The sequence below is a fragment of the Pollachius pollachius genome (genome assembly GCF_949987615.1).
Source record: "Pollachius pollachius genome assembly, chromosome: 20".
NCBI classification, from domain to species: domain Eukaryota; kingdom Metazoa; phylum Chordata; class Actinopteri; order Gadiformes; family Gadidae; genus Pollachius; species Pollachius pollachius.
The window spans coordinates 14,025,191-14,042,920 of NC_136953.1; the positions used below are offsets into that span (position 1 = coordinate 14,025,191).

Below are 17,730 nucleotides of genomic sequence, written 5' to 3' on the forward strand. Positions count from 1 at the left end.
TGTGCACAGGTTAACATGGAGCACCAGCTCATGTGTCACTGTCTCATACGTTAACAATAAACCGGCTTTCCATCACCACCGCCCTGTGTCCTTGTGTCAGCAGGAGCCCAGTAACAGTCACCGAGGTGATCGAGGCATTGACGTTGTCACACATATATTTCAACTACTCCTAGCACCACCGAACACCAGTACGACTGCTCTCTCGCTCTTCCACTGTTCAGTCACCGGTAGTGAACCTCAGCGGCATCGTGTCAGAGTCAGCGATTCTGGGTCCAGAGGCGAGTGGCCTTCACCAGGGGAGAGAGGGACTATACCTCGTGGATCCACGGAGCTGTGATTGATGCATGCTGTATCTGCATGGCGAACCATGGCACGCCGGCGTCATGCAGGAGGGCCGCGGCCAATCGCACGCATCGGCGCACGCTTGGCAAGCTCTGACAGCGTGTTAGGCCGTGACACTGACACGTGCGGCACGCGAGGACGTCCACGCACATACGGACACAGACGTGTTCACGTAGCGTGTGCTTGTTGTAGGACACGCACACATACACACACAGAGAGACACACACACAAACGCGAATATCCATACGAATATAGTCTGGCTTGACCTACCTTAGATGTGTGGGGGGATGTTTTCTTTTTTTTTATGTGTGGTTGGGGGGAGAGGGGCGTGATGCTAAAATTGAGGTCAGATATCTGTTTTGCTTTGACTCTGACTTTATTCACTCTCCTGTGAAGTCAAAGGGAACTCACACTCTGCTCGGCTATTTCAAATCAGCCTCTCTCAACCTCACTCTCTCTCACATTCTCTCCTTCACACACTCACTCACTCTGACTCTCTCTCTCTCACACACTCTCTTTTTCTCTCTTCCCACTCACTCAATCTCACTCCCTCTCTTTCACTCACTCCCACTCTCTCCCTCACACACTCACTATCTCACTCTCTCTATTGCCAGCTCTGTGGCCCAGCCAATAAGACGTCTGTGTGCCCTCTCTCTGCCCCCTCAGTGGAGCCATCTGAATGATAATGTGCTCCGACAGGTTCCAGGTCTGGCTACATCAGGACAGGCAATCTCTTCACTCGCAGCCCGCTGAGATTAGACCCCGTATCCCAGGCATGCTTCCCTTTTCAGACGTGCGGATTAGGCGGTGTCATGGAAAGAGGTGGAGGAATCGAGAACTCTGAAAGGCTGGGTTTGAATGAGGATTCGAACAGAAGGACCATGCATTACGTGACGGGAGGAAAAGGCTGATTCATCTTAATAAGGATTAGACGCTGAGAATCTGTTGGACTACACGTCCCTTTTCACAGGCCACATGGTGTCATTCAATATTTGCTAAGTCATGTATTTAGGGCTTTACCCCCCCCCCACACCTGAAGGAGCAACCACAACATCCAATTCTCAGAATTCAAGAATCAGATAATTTACAAAAATGTTAACCCGGAAAATCGTAGTTCTAAAAGTGCTGCTGGGATTCCAGAAGCCATTCTTCAATTCAAGATTTGCAACATTGTGGTTCACCAGCATAACTACAAATACTATATTATACAAATCTTAAAGGACAACTTTATACCCTTAACCCCTGTTTTGATGCCCCTTTCTGGGGCTGCATGGCTGCTAGCCCCCCTCTAAAAACCCTTTGGTTCAGCCTCACTAAGCACAGAGCAGGTGTGTCTCATCAACGGCTAATCAGCAGGTGACCGGGTTACAGCCAATAAGACGTGAGCATCACGATGCCATGGTTGCTCAGTGGTTATCACAGCTGCCTCACTGCAAGAGCTATTCCCCCACACCTCAAAACATGCAAGTTAGCAATCCAGCCCTGGCCACAAGCAAGGCTAGGGCCCTAAAAAGCTTTAGATGGTTCCTGGGTGCCACACTGTGTGGCAGCCTACTGTTCGGAACAGGCTAGGATGGGTCAAATGCGGCAGCTGCTGAACTCCCCCCACAGGGCTTAATAAATTTTCTCTTATTTGATGGGTTTAACCTAGCGAGCGAGTCCTCTCATGCAAGCCAATGGACAAGCAGCGCTGGGGTTTGTTCGCCTTGAAGTAAAGTTACAAGAACAAGTATTGGCAAACATTGCAAAACCCATCTAAATAGGGTCGAAGCGAGCTTGAGCGTAAAATCGAATGTTCGACCCCCCCAACCGATGTAAAAAAAGATGGCAGTTCAAGTCAAAACACGGAGGTAGTGTATTGGAGATGGAGCCTGTGTGACCAACCCCCGGCAGAATCAATCGCTTCGCTCGGCCCACTTGACACACCGAGTGAAATAAGGAGGAAGTCGTCAAGTCGAACGCTGACAACCCAAAGCATGTTTGTGGGTTAATCATTTGGACACGTTGGCGAAGATCAAACGGGAGCGCAAGGAGAGTTTACACAAATTAGCCCGACTTGGCAGTTTGGCGGGGTCCGTGCAAGGAGTTTAAATCCACAGTCGTTATCTAGGTTTTGAAGTTCACCCCGCAACAGATGCAACGCTCCGACAGCCAGTGGGGAGGGGAGGGGAGGTGGTGGGATTCAGTCGGCCGCAATCTGCCACCTCACCACTGGATGGCACTAAATCCTAGACATTGCACCTTTTACCAACGTTTCAGTTAACAACTATCATTGTTTTACAAAGAGTTAGTACAAAGCAGTTCAACCAATTACGTGACACAAAGCTAGAACTTGTTTGATTCAAACAATAAAGATTCAAAAAAAGACAATCCCAGATGACGTAGGAGGTAGAATAAAATCCCAGTGAGAACATTGAAGGGACGACAAAGTGAAAGTGAAGGTGACACATCCCGCTTGTTTCCCCGGTCAACAGTAATGCTCACCGACGGTGTCAGTGTGCTATGGCGCTGTCTATATTCACCCTGTGTTCCCCAACGACGCCCACCACTAAAACTAGGTAACTGACCTTTATCCGGGAGTTCGTAATATCGCGCGGGAGGTGTTTTTCCCAGCCGTCCTGCTTTTCCCTGCGTCCAACAAACCCTGCTTTTCCGATCTGCACCCGGCCACGGCGGGAGAGTGAGATGAAGGAAGTCCACAGTTCCCGCGGTGGTCCTGGTTATCTGTGTCTGGGCTTTAAAGCAGAACAATTCCCACAGCAGCATGCACCAGTGACTCACATTTCGGCCGTGTCGCGGGGCATCAGGGCACGGGGGCGCCGTACGTATCGCCGGCTTCAAAGCCAAGGAGTGATAAATCGGAGAAAATAAACTTCACATGGCTCCAGGGAGGCGGGGGGGGGGGGGAGGGAAGGAGTGGGGTGAGAAGGGGGGGTTGCTTGTAGTAAGGATGTGTTGTCTCCCAGCTGGGGCTGTGCTCTGTACTGTATGTCAAGGGGTCGCGGGGGCAACACAAATCCCTTTCATGCGTGCCGATGCCCGGCTATGTTTTGCCGGGCGCGCAAATGCCAACGCAAATTACGTTGACACGAGACCCGCCGGGCTGGAGCTCATCTTTACCCTGTGCAAGTCGCCACGGCAACGGAGCCAACGGGGGGGAGGGAGGAAATATACAATGCTTGCCACCAGCCAGTGGCGAGCGGTTGGTGGAGTGATCTGGGGAGTGAACACGGGCGTGACCGGTGGGAGGGGATCAGGGGAGTTTCCAGGGGAGTGATCAGGGAGTGATGAGGGAGTGATGAGGGAGTGACAGGGGAGTGATCAGGGGAGTGATGAGGGAGTGATCTGCAGAGTTATCAGGAGCTGATCGGGGGAGTGAGCTGGGAGTGACCAGGGAGTGATCGGGGGAGTGACCAGGGAGTGATCGTGGGAGGGGGGAGTGATCGGGAGAGTGATTGGTGGCGTGGGGTGCATCCTCCCGACCCACCCAGCCGATGATCACTCTGTCAATAAGGGTCAGGGGCCTGTAACAGGAGTCTTACTGACAGGGTGTGATGCTGCCCCCCCCCGGCTACAAACACACACACACCCTGCTCCCTCACAACCCCCTCGCCCCCATGGGCCTATGGCTGTGCGGGTGAGTGAAGGTATAGGGGAGAGTGAAACCCACTGGAGACCATACATGGAGGCATTAGCATGTGTGTGTGCGTGTGTGTGTTTGTGTGTGTGCGTGTGTAGTTGGGTGGAGGGCTGTTTGTGTGTGTGTAGGGGGAGGGGGGTAAATGCGACACGCTAAGGGGTCGTCAAGGCAACTGGCAGCGAGAGAGCCCAAAGCGCCCGTCCATCACCCCCCAACCTCCCCAGCTGAGTCACTGCTTCCAATCCAAAGCCCCGGTTGGACGCCAAGCGACCGCTGAAACCCAATCAGACGCGGCCGGGCGAGGGCCAGGGTCCCCGACTCCCCGCCCACCCCCCGGCTGACCCCACCCAGACAGACAGACAGACAGACAGACAGACGGACAGACAGGGCTAGGAGCAGCTCCGGCTGCTGTCTGTGTGGGGAGAGTCCCCCTGGTCCTGTAGAGAGAGAGTGCAGAGTCTGTCTGTAGTCTGCTGTGGATCAGAGGACACCCTCGGCGGAAGGCGTCGTGGTCGTTCTAAAGGAGGGGCGCGGAGAGTTCAGTCAAATCGTGGGGTACACATGGACGAACAGTGAGGCAAGGGATGGTTGTTTAAGTAGCAGTGTTCAAAAGCAGGGCCGGTCGTAGTGCTTTTACAAAGGAAGAAATCGAATGTCAAGGCACTGGCATCGCTACACAGATATATAGTACACACAAATACTGCCGTACGTTGTATATTCTAGACGCATGCAGACATACCCTTCAACAAACAAACTGACACACAAACACACTCACACAAAGAGACAGACACCTGGACACACACACACACTCACACAGAGAGACAGATACCTCAACACACACACACACACACACACAAACGCACACACACACACACACACACCTCAGGCCAGTCGTAGTGCTTTACAAAGGAAGACATGTATGTAAAAAAAACGTAAAAGGCCCTGGCATTGCTGCACATATATACATAGCACACACAAATAAGGCCGTCACTAGTATTTTCTAATCGTGTACTCAAAGATGACATAGTAGACACTATTCCTGCAATACCTAATTTAATCAGAGTTACACCTTTGTACAAATCCTCCGCTTGAGTCGGTGTGTTCTGAGACAAATCACGGTATATTTAAAGCCGTGTACACACAGGTCCGTATTAAGTACACACAGAAGGAGTCGTTGAGGATTCCCTTTCTAGTTTGTTCTCGTTTTATGTTCAGTGGCGCGCACTAAGACCTACACCCTTTTCCGTCTGTCAGTGATCAGAGCCGAGGAGAGATCTGCTTTTCTGTGTCATTACTCTCGGCGAAGGTCTTTCATTGAATATTGATGCCTTAACGCCGTTTCATGTTTTCGCGAGAAGAGAGTGGAGGGAAACCCCCCCCCAGCGCTAAACAGGAAAGCCGCCCGGAAGAAACGGTGATCATGGCGGAGAGATGCATCTCGCTAACGCGCGGCGGCGGCGTGTTTGTTGGCGCCATTGTTACACGAGCAGACAGACGCCGCCATGAGCCCCAACCGAATTAGCTTCCTCAAAGAGCCTGTTCATCTCCTTCCAGATGACGCAGGAAATATCTCTCTTCGCCCTTTGCGTCGAACAAAAATAACACTGGGGCAAAATGTACTTTTTCTCGACTGCCTTAAAGGCGGGAAAGTAGAGTCTCTCAGGGAGATAGCATTCCGTCAGAGAGCTAATGAATAAAAGCAGGACTGATTGCGACCGTAATTCCACGGCTCCTCAAAGCGACGCTGTGTCGTCTGCGTGTGAAATACTGACGACGTTAGAACCCAAACGTCAAACTTCAAATACCATAACAGCGTTGATGACAGGGCGAACGGCGTGCCTGTGAGCGTGCCTGGAAGCATCCTCAAACTAGATGTCTGGCCTCCCTGTTCCTCTTAACTAACTGTGTTCGTCTCCGATGAGAGTCACTCTGTATCACGGGCTCCCCCTTATTTGTAATAATAAAACATTGACAACTCTCAATTTGCCGTTGCCATGGTACGGTGATGGGAGAGGTGGCAGATTTTTCATTTCCCTCGTCTTTCTCACCTTGTCCCGTCTCTTGTGTCTCCTCTCCTCCTCTTTTCTCCTCCTCTCTTCTCCTCCTCTCCTATCCTCTCCTCTCCCCCCTCTCCTATACCTCCTCCCCTGCTCTTCTCTCGTCCTCTCCTCTCTCCTCCCCTCCTCTCCTCCTCCTCTCTCCCCTTGTGCCTTGTCTCCTGGAGGCACATCTGGCGATGGCTAATTGATATATTCCTTCCACGGCAGACGGAGGGAGAGCGGGGAGGGAGGGGGAGGGAGGGAGACATCTCTCGCCAACCAGTGGGCATCGATGGGGCCCTGTGCCAGCCCGGCCCTGGGGCCTGTGTTTTCCCTTCCCTGGGTGGGAGGAATTGTTTCACTGTGTCGGTCTCTTTACTCTCTCTCTGTGTATTGTCTTCTCTTTCGGACTGACACCATCCTCTTCTCCTCTGTTGACGTTGTTGTTGTTGTGTTCTCTGTGTGTATTTCAGGAAGTGGGGTGAGTGGACCGAGTCTCTGGGGAGCGAGTACAGTCGGATGCGCTACGAGAGCGGCGAGCCCTGCCTGCACGGGCCCACGCGCAACACGCTGGTCAGTGGCGCACACCTGAACACACACACACACACACACTGAAAGACAGACGGACGGACAGCTGAACACACACACACAAACACACACCTGAATGTGCACACACACACAGAGACACACACAGAGAGACACCTGAACACACACACACACGGACAGACACACACACAGAGACAGACACACACACACAAACAAACACACACACATGGCCAGACACACACATACAGAGACAGATACCTGAACGCACACACACACACACACTGAAACCTCAACACAAGCGTTTAAATTAACCCATACACAAAGCTAGACACATACAGACGCACCCTTCAAAACACAGACTGACACACACACACACACACTCTTGAACACACACACACAAACCTAGACCCATTCCAGTAATTGTTTGTCCGCCTGCTTTAAGTACTTTCTTGGCATGGTTCTAAGTAGCATTTGTTTGTCTGACAGCGTATACCATTTTATCGCCACCACTTCCTGACCACGAGCAGCCAGCCAGTCCTGTTCCATTAGGCGTCCAACTGTTTAGCGTTCAGAGGGGAAAGCCCCGCCCCACTACAGCTCTGCCGCGTTGGTTCCAGTTTGCTCCTGTTCAAACACAGCCCAGGCCGGGGCCTGTTCAGACCGACGCAGCACACCAGGGGAATAACATTACACGAGTCAGTCAAAGGGTGGCAAAGCAAACGCTAAATAAACGCTTTCCCTCTCTGCGTCTCCGAGCCCGTCTCCGTGGCTGTCTCCTCCTTCAGCCGGCGCTCTGTGAAACATCAGTCAACCGCTCGCATAGCGCTGCAACATGGCTGCAGCCCTCTGTCTCTCTCTCTGTCTCTCTGTCTCTCTCTGTCTCTCTCTCTCTCTCTCTCTCTCTCTCTCTCTCTCTCTAGCTCTTGATCTCCATAACCCACACACACACACACACACACACGCACGCACGAGTACACACATGCACACACAAATACGCATGAGTATGCACACACACACACACACATGCACACACGCACACGCACGAATACTCACAAGTACGCACACACACACACACTCATGAAGACGCACACACACACACTCATGAGGACGCACACACACACACACTCATGAAGATGCACACACACACACACACACACTCATGAGGACGCACACACACACACACACACACTCATGAAGACGCACACACACACACACACACACTCATGAGGACGCACACACACACACACACACAGCGTGCGGCCCTACTCCTGCTCCCACCCGGCTCAGAGGAGCCATTTTGGAGGCTTGTGCTGGAAATTTGCTCAATTACAAGTTAAAAATGAATAATATGATCTCGCCCCCCCCCCCCACACACACACACACACACACACTCCCCATCCGCCCACATCTCCGGCGTAGAGGCCCCTCAGACGGGAGGACAGATCCGGAACGCCAGCCTATGTACTCCCCCCCCCCTTTTTGGAGGCTAAATGGGATTCCTTTTGATACGTCCTCGTCCCCTCGCCGCGCAGGGCGCCGCGGCGACGCCGAGGAAGACTCGTCCCGGAGCCGCGCCTCCTCGTTAGGGACCGAGAACTCTGAGGCCCCGCCTCGCTTTGCTCACTGCCCCCCCTCCCTCTCCCTCCCCCCTCCCCTCTCTCTCTCTCTCTCTCTCTCTCTCTCTCCCCTCTCCCTATTTCCTCTAACTTACTCTCCCCCACCCTCTCTCTCCTTTATCGAAATCTCTCTCCCTCTCTCTCTCTTCCCCTCTACCTAAGTCTCTCTCCCTCTCTCTCTCTTCCCCTCTCCCCTCTACCTAAGTCTCTCTCTCTCTCTCTCTCTCTCTCCCCTCTCCCTATTTCCTCTAACTTACTCTCCCCCACCCTCTCTCTCCTTTATCGAAGTCTATCTCTCTCTCTCTCTCTCTCTCTCTCTTCCCCTCTCCCCTCTACCTAAATCTCTCTCTCTCTCTCTCCCCTCTCCCTATTTCCTCTAACTTACTCTCCCCCACCCTCTCTCCCCTCTACCTAAGTCTCTCTCTCTCTCTCTCCCTCTCTCTCTCTTCCCCTCTCCCCTCTACCTAAGTCTCTCTCTCTCTCTCTCTCTCTCTCTCCCTTCTCTTCTTTATAACTTCTCTCCCAGGCCCCAGACTGTAATGTTCCAGAGGTAGTCCTGAGGTGAGGGGGCAGGCCGGGGGCGAGTGGAGAGAGACGGTCAGCTCCTGGGTCCAGGGCCTATTTTTAACTCTTCCAGATCGCCTCACCAATGAAACGAAGCACCCGAGGGTGTCTTAACACCGGGGGGGGGGGGGTTGTACAGACAGGGTATGAACCGCAGACCCCACCACGGTCCACCGACGCACTGCCCTGTCGCATTAACCCAGAAACATAATAAGATCCATTTGTCTGGAGCCGCGCACACACAAACATACACGGCCGAAAGCCCAATTCTACCTGTGAAATGTCTCTTCCTCGCTGTATAGAGGCATTTCAGTTTTTTTGCCTTCGTCTTTCTCACACCTTCTCTCTCTCTCTAGCTCGCTCTCTCTCTCTCTCTCTCTCTCTCTCTCTCTCTGTGTCTCTCTCTCTCCCCATCTCTCTCTCTCTCTCTCTCTCTCTCTCTCTTGTTCTCTCTATCACTTTTTTTTCCAGGTGCCTTTGTTCACGAGTGGGATTGTCTGCACAGGGTAGCGGTGTGATGCGGTTGCTATGGAAACTCCCATGAAGTAAAATAGGTTACCCCCCCCCCCCCCCCCCTCCCAGACCGATCTTCTCGACGTGTACAAAAGGACGTCAAAAAGCCGACCTATTAGAGTCAGTAGGCTAGCGGTCGTCTACTCTGTCCCGGGCAGAACCCGGGCCCCCAAAGGGCCCCTTAACCCAGGGCCCCACGCCTAGCGCTCGCGGCTATGCTAACCCCCCCACCCTCCGCCTAGACAGCAGAGGTAGTCACCTGAGGAGCAAGTTACATTCTGACATTCATTCTCTCTCTCTCTCTCTCTCCCTCTCTCTCTCTATCTTTCTCTCTCTCACTCTCTCTCTCTCTCTCTCTCTCAAACTCTCTTTCTCTCTCTCTCTCTCTCTCACTCTCTCTCTCTCTCAAACTCTCTTTCTCTCTCTCTCTCTCTCTCTCACTCTCTCTCTCTCTCAAACTCCCTTTCTCTCTCTCTCTCTCTCTCTCACTCTCTCTGACACCCGCTGACAACACGCACAACTCTAACCAAGACTGTCTCTCCCTGTGACTCATCTCTCTCCTCTTCCTGTCCGTTTGTCCTCCTGCCCCACTCTCTCTCCCCCCATCTCTCCCTCTCTCTCTCTCTGTCTGTCACTCTCTCTCTCCTCTCTCCTCTGTCACTCTCCTCTTTTTCCTCCCCCCCCCCCCCCCCCGTGGTGGCGTGTGTTTCTAGGTCACGCTGACGTGTGCCTTGGAGACGGCGCTGCGCTCCGTTCGGGAGCCAGGCAGATGCCAGTACATCATGGACCTCCACACGCCCGCCGCCTGCCGGCCCGCACGCACACAGAAGGGCGTGCACAGCGAGCTGTGACCCCGCCCACGTCCACCCGTCCTTCAAGCCCCGCCCCCACTTCCTCCTCTCTCTTTCTCTCTCTCTCTCTCTCTCTCTCTCGTCACTCTCCCTCTCCTCTCTCTCTCTCCTCTTCCTCCTCTCTTGTCGCTATCTCTCTCCTCTCTCTCTCTTGTCACTCTCCCTCTCCTCTCTCTCTCTCTCTCCTCTTCCTCCTCTCTTGTCACTCTCTCTCTCCTCTCTCTTCTCTCTCTCTTTCTCCTCTTTCTCCTCTCTGTCACTCTCCCCCCCCTCTCTCCCTTTCTCTGTCCCTCTCCCGTCTATCTCCTTCTCTCTGTCACTCTTTCTCTCCTCTCTCTCCCCCGACCACATCTGCCCGCCCTCCCTCCTCACTCATTGGCCCACGGATCAGCCTGGACAGCCAACCACCAGCAGGCCTCCGGGACGTGGGGGGAGCCAATCCGAGGGGCCGTCTTCCATGGTGTTTAGAGTCGATCACACAAGCAATAGCTGCTCAGGTCACGCTAGTACTGGACACGAGGTCTTCATATGAATGTGGTTTTGAAGTTTGATTTTTTTTTAAAGAAGAATCGTCACTGCTGCTTTGTCTTAGAGAACAGGTTACATGAACGGATCTTTTGTTTGACATTAATTGTCTTGACATTAAATGTCTTTACGACTGAGTGTGTTCATCTTAGATTGTTTGTTGCAAAGTATTTGTATAGTATGTTTTTAATCAGTGTTACACTGAAGATCTAGCAGTATTTACTACAAGGGTATCATTAAAAGGTAGTATCAATTATATATATATTCCTGAGCAAATATTTCCCACCGCTCTCACTGTGCATCAACATAGTGTAGAAATCATGTTGTTGTTCATCTCCGCCGTGTTGTTAGAAAATAAATGTAGAAATGACATACCACTATTGGATTTGTGTGTCATTTTTTATCTTTGATAGCTTCCTTAATGAAAACCAAACCTTTAAAACCACTATTATTAGATAACAGGTGATGTACTGGATTAGATTGTAGTGCTATCAATTGATCCTGGTCCAAATCTGGACTTAAACTCACAACACCAAAAACGAACTAGATTAGTCCTAACGAACTGCGAGTGTGTGGTTGCTAAAATGCTAACGTCACCACTTACCTCACCGCTAACGTCACAGCTAACGTCAGGGCTAAGGTCAGCGCTAACGTCAGCACTAGCGTCAGGGCTAAGGTCAGCGCTAACGTCAACGCTAGTGTCACCGCTGCCTGAACGTCGTAAAAGGTAGTCCATTTCGGCGGGAAAAAACTCCCAATCTGGCAACACTGCCTGCACGTCCTCCGCGCTCTAAACTCAGCGTAAATCAATGAGAGCAACTGAAAACGAAGCCGATATGGAACCTAAACTGTGATTCTGAAAAAGTATAAAGGTAATTGAATTCGGTTTTCAGATTATTGAAGATACAAGTGTGTTGATCTGTTAAATGGTTTGCACGATGGTTAACGTTGAAAATTCGTACTAGTTTAAAAAGTTGTCAGAGTTGAAAAACGCTGAGATATAGCCATCATGTCGTTAAAGAGCTGGACGTTTTGATAGTTGAATGATTTCTGTAGCTGAAAGTATGTAGGAGCAGTTGACTGCACAAAAAACAGGCAAACGGAATAAAGAAAACTTATGAAGAACAGTAAATGTGCTTACCGTAGCAACCACATTAAATATATGGGTTTGAATCCCCCGTGGCGTTGATGCCACTTCCTGTCACAGACAGACAGACAGAGAGAGACAGGCAGACAGAGGCATGATGAGATACACACTAACAAACACAGGACCTATTATTTCACCCAAATAAATACAAAAAAACGATAAAGGTAGTGGATTACCAATAACTGACAGGGACGAAAAGGACACGGGGTCCAACGCAAATGAGATCAAAATAATGGGTGGCTGGATGAGGCTCAGCGTTTAACACCCCGGTAAACGGACACACAGGAAATGAACTTAGAAGAGACACGGGGGACTATATTTTCCGCACTCTGCCTGTGGCGTGATATCTACGACCGAAATCACAGCCGCACTGATACCCATTATAACAACCCTCCCTTTCCTTGGCTATTTCTTAGCCAAACTGGTTTGTGTATTATGTAGGTTTTAAATGAATAAAGGTGAGTAAAAATAAACATTAAACAAAACGTGTGGCTGCACTCTCAGCCCTCACAATGCATTTCAGAACATCATCCGTTGTATTCCCTCGCACACATACTTCCATTGTCGACTTTTAACACAAACACGGTCATATCATACACAGCCAAGGTTAGTCCAGAATCGAGTTGTCCTTGGAAGCAGTGTGTAGTGAGAAGTATTATCGTGGGATCCTATATGTTAGATGGATTTGTCCAATACCTGCCAGACATGCAGCCTGTGTGAGCATTAGGGCGAAAAGCTGCCCTGGTACCGAGCAGACAGGCTAATTTCTGGGTGGCTACTGGCTGGTTCCTGGTCAGGCTGTTGGCCCCAGGGCTCTCTCTGCAGTCCAGAATGTGCTGCTTTCTTCAAATTAAACCCAGTTTCATCTCAGGTCGTGTGTTAACTCGTCCAGCCTGAAGTTTGCACTCTGCGTAGTGGCAGAGAGGATTTCTTGGTAGTATTATACGTTTTAGGAATAACATCCCTTAAAGTAGAAACATCTCATAGAGGGAAGGGGTATTTTACGTGTGTTTACTAGTAGATTATGTTACCACCGTTAAGGGTTTAGGGGGAAGTGGCAGATTGCACGTATTCGACTTGATCGAAGGGTTTAATTATTGCACAACTTGATCGAAGGTACGACAGAATGATGCAAGCATTCGGGGGACACAGTCACAAGATTCTTCCCTTTCTCGGCTTGCAAAACAAGTACATTATCGCGATCACTACTCTCTCCAAAGTGTTCCCGCCGTCTAAACAACACCGGACCTTATATAGCTGAGGGTCACGTCGTGTGTAGGAGTATCATCTCTATCATATCGGATGAAACATGGAGACAAAAAAACGCAACAGACGCCAATGTTTGAAGTGGAGAAGGGAAAAAACTCTGTTGCCTGCCGTCTCAACCACCAGCTGGGGCGAAAAAAAAACTCCAATCACACGATGTCAACAGCTCCACTTCCTCTTACATCACAGATGGGCGCCGCTGCCTTTCCTACGGCATATGGAAGGAGCCGTTACTAAGGCCGTCTCGTTTCAACCTGCCAAACGCTTCACGCACCCGGTTTGTTTTTTAAAGCAGTACCGAGCAGCGAGTACAAAGCCACGCTTAATAAATAAATAAATCTACAATCCGAGGAGTCGGCGGAGTCAACGTGCCGTCAGATCAATGCCTCTCTGGCTGCAACGGGGGGGCTCCGATGCACCGCAGCTCGCGGTTTACCCGGACCCAGCGTGGGGCACGAGAGATACCCCAGGAATATTATCGAGCAAAAGTCGGGGCTTTCAGACTCCAGTTGAAAAAGGCAGGCTAGAAGCAGGAAACTTTGGAGAGTTTTGCTCAGTAGTCCCGTTGTTTTTCATCTGGCCATTGATGTGTTGCCGGGGATTAGAGCCGTCACCGTGGGAGTGGAGGGAAGGATCCAAACCAGACGCACACACACTCAAAACACACACAATCACACACACACACACACACACACACACACACACACACACACACACACTCATTCAGACACACACACTCACAGACACGTTTACACACCGACAGTCGGCGCATTTGCACATGAAGGCGGCCCTGAGACGAGCATGCGTTGGTTGGTGGAGCGGGGGCGTGTTTGTGTGTGTTGACTCCAAATTGTCTGAACGGGCCCTGAGGCCTTCCACTGCGCTAAGCCCTAGACTCAGCTCCTTTGAGAACACTACAGTACCTGTTCTCTGGAGTGGGAGACCACAGGGGACTGAATGACTGGCTGGCTTGCTGGCTGGCTGGCTGACTGACTGACAGACTGAGTGCCTAACTGACTTACTGACTGGCTGGGTGACTATGTGACTGATGGACTGACTGACTGATAGGTTGGCTGACTCACTGACTGACTGACTAGGTGGGAGACTATGTGACTGACTGTTGGATTGAGTGACTGGCTGACTGACTGACTAGCTGACTCACTGAATGACTGAATGACTGGCTGACTGGCAAGCGGGGTGACGATGTGACTGACTGACTGACTGTTTGATTGAGGAACTGTCCGACCAACCGCCTGATTGACCGGTCGGTTAACCGACTGTCTTGCTGAATGACTGGCAGAGCATTTGACTGACTGTCGGTCTGTCTGTCTGGCTGTCAAACGCCCACCTCCATTGAAACACAACTCTGAGGCTCTTTCCAGGAATTGTTTTTGGTCGCTTTTTTTCGAGTTTTTCTTTGAAGGAAGGCCACTCGTACCCCCAGGGTTTAGGAGGGAGAACGAGAGCAAAATAAAATGAGGAGAAAAGGGAGAAAAATAGCAGAGGAGGCGGTGGTGGCAGTAGCGCTCGGGTGGCGACGGTGACATCTCTGCCTACACTTCCCTCCTGTGTATTCAGTCAGCAGACCTGACAGAAGGCTTCAAACACAGCCCCCAGCCTTACATATATATTTCAAAGGGCACTCTCTTTTTCAACCACGCTTTCGTGGTTTTTGGTGGGATAGGAAAATCTAAAGTTGGAGCTAAACCGTCAGAATAAAAAGGAGGCACGGTGCCTGCACACAGCGGCAGCACGCTATAAACATATGGCTTTGGCGCTCCCTAAATGCTGAATACTAATTAATTAAGATGGTTTCCCTAACATTGAGTACAGAAGGTGCAATACGTTCACTTTTTCCGATGGATTTCTGTAGATTGCCTGTGCTTACGTGGATAAAGAAAGTACAAAATACAGCTGGTATAATGATATTTTCTTTTTTGGGATTTTATATTTCATCATAGCATTAGCGCACCAAGGCAGGAGCCAGTAGTGTTGCTGAACGCCTCTGAAGTCTAGACAGGAAACGCCGACCAAACTGGAAAAGAGTAATTGAATTCAGAGCCTTTCTGCTAACTAACATCTATACACATTGCAGCAGGCATTTGCTTACTGAGCGGCGCTAGGAAGAGATTTCACTGTATGGCAAAAACCAAGTTGAAGTGTAAGAAAGAAGTCTAAGAATAGAGTGTGTGGGGTAGGATGCTGCGACGCACACTCAAACCCAATTAAAATCGTCTGGCAGCAACGATGCACCTTTGATGGAGAACGGATGGAGGGAACTTTGCATATATTTACATATTTGGGTCAATCTCATTTTTTTGGTGAGGTCACGAGTTAAGTTCATGCGTGCCACATCACAAACAACAAACAACATCTTTACATGGTGGGAGGGGGGAGTGACTCTCTACTCTCTCTCGCTCTCTCCACAAGGGAAGTGGTGGAACATGACACTCTGGGGGGGCTCCTCGCATGGAACCATAGTGAGCGAATTCAAGTCGGTCACCAGGACAACATAAGGTTTTCCTTGTCACTCTTTGCCTACACTCAGCTTACACATTAATGAATGCCTACACCCCCAACATATCTCTATCACACACACACACACACACACACACACACACTCTGAGGAGTGTGAGCGTGTGTGGAGATGGCCTGCTAGGGGACCAAGCTGTTTTAGCATGTGGTTACCGGGGGCAACCCTCGGTGGCTGTGTCCTCACCCATCGAAGACGGCACAGTGTGTGTGTGTGTGTGTGTGTGTGTGTGTGTGTGAGTGCTATACTGTGCTCTGTCTGCTAGTGGTTGAGATGCAGTATTAATGACACACTGTCGCTATTGTTCAGCGGGTTCCATTCGTTTGGTACAAACGTGCAGGGGTTCCCATTTGGCTTAAGGGCATCTATCCTCCTCTTCATTTCCGCATGCACACACTCATGAGTTTAGTATTCATCCTCCTCTTCATTTCTGCATGCACGCACTCATAAGTTTAGTATTCATCCTCCTCTTCATTTCTGCATGCACGCACTCATAAGTTTAGTATTCATCCTCCTCTTCATTTCTGCATGCACGCACTCATAAGTTTAGTATTCATCCTCCTCTTCATTTCTGCATGCACGCACTCATAAGTTTAGTATTCATCCTCCTCTTCATTTCTGCATGCATGCACTCATAAGTTTAGTATTCATCCTCCTCTTCATTTCTGCATGCATGCACTCATAAGTTAAGTATTCATCCATCCACATCTGAGTGTACAGTCACTGGGTTGGTGTTCGTACTGTAGTGATGTTTGAGTCTGTGCGACCAGGCTTTACAAAATATGCGTTAAACAAAAGTATTGAATATTCTTTATCTTGGAAATATGATGATGATGATGATGATGATGATGATGATGATGATGATGATGCAGGACAGTTAACTGCTGGCAGAACCTGCATCCACCTTAACAAGATTCTTTGGTTTATTTCGGGTTTGTTTTGTTTGGGTCCAAATTGGACCAGCAGGCACGCCCGGTCGGTCTTCGCATACAAATCTCATGAAATGGTTGTAATGAGTAATTTGCCTCGCGGACCTGTTTGCATGCATGCTCTCACACCTGTCTGTGTGTGTATCTGTGTGTGTGTGTGTGTGTGTGTGTGTGTGTGTGTGTGTGTGTGTGTGTGTGTTGTGTGTGTGTGTGAGTGTATGCGTGTGTGTGTGTATATATATATATATATATATGTGTGTGCATTGGCTTATGTGGTGTGTGTGTGTCTGCGTATATGTGTGTGTGTGTGTGTGTATGTGCATGTGTGCGTCAGCGTTTGTGTGTGTGTGTCTAGCGTGCAGACTAACACTATGCGTAACCTCGCACACCTGCCACTTTTTTGCAAAACAGGGTGCAGATTAACCACACGGGCTGGGCTGAGACAACCTAACCCTCCACCCCCCACCGCTGCCCCCCAGGAGACACGGAGGCCGGTGTGAATTGTTGCGGTATCTCTCTCCCCCTTTCTCATTTACATTTTTAGGGGATGTTGCGAAGGCTTTTATCCAAAGTGACTTACAACCATTCAAACACCGACGGCGGAGTCTGCCGCATGGCGACAGCCAGCTCGTCGGGAGAAGTCAGGGTGAGGCGTCATGCTCAGGGACACCGCGACCCTCAGCTAGGAGGAGCCGGGGATCGAACTAGCAACCTTCCGCTTACCAGCCAACCCGCTCTTATAGCTGAGCTACTGTCGCACCAACCCATCCCCTTATAAGGCCTCCATTTGGACGATAGGTTAAGGGGGCACCGCCTAGGGAAGAGAGAGAGAGAGAGAGAGAGAGAGAGAGAGAGAGAGAGAGAGAGAGAGAGAGAAAGTCAATAGTGAGTGATGGAAACAGGATGGTAAACAGAAAACGGACGGAATGAGAAGAAGAGACAGACAGAGAGGACATGAAGAAAGAAGAAGAGCAGAGCAACAGAGCACTAGATAAATAGAGAACAGGATGAGAGAGAGACATGGCCATAGGGAAACAGCCATAGACAGGGGCAGCAAGAAAGTGATAGAGAGATAACGATATAGAGAGATTACAATAGAGAAATAGATAGATAGCGATAGAGAGATAGCAAATAGAGCGAGATAGATAGCAATAGAGATAGTGAGAGAGGGATAGCAGAAGAGAGAGAGAGAGAGAGAGAGACATAGCAATAAGGCGTC

The 17,730-nt window shown here is 50.2% G+C and overlaps 1 long non-coding RNA gene across 1 annotated transcript in view; it reads left to right on the forward strand.

Annotated features, from left to right (window-relative positions):
- The window catches only part of LOC307091199, a 32,369-nt gene extending 21,375 nt beyond the window's left edge, over nucleotides 1-10,994 (forward strand). The window contains exons 2-3 of the long non-coding RNA XR_013812714.1: nucleotides 6,495-6,594; nucleotides 9,974-10,994. This is a non-coding gene — a long non-coding RNA (uncharacterized lncRNA). The remainder of the gene's footprint in view (nucleotides 1-6,494; nucleotides 6,595-9,973) is intronic.
- The last annotated feature ends 6,736 nt before the right edge of the window (nucleotides 10,995-17,730 follow it).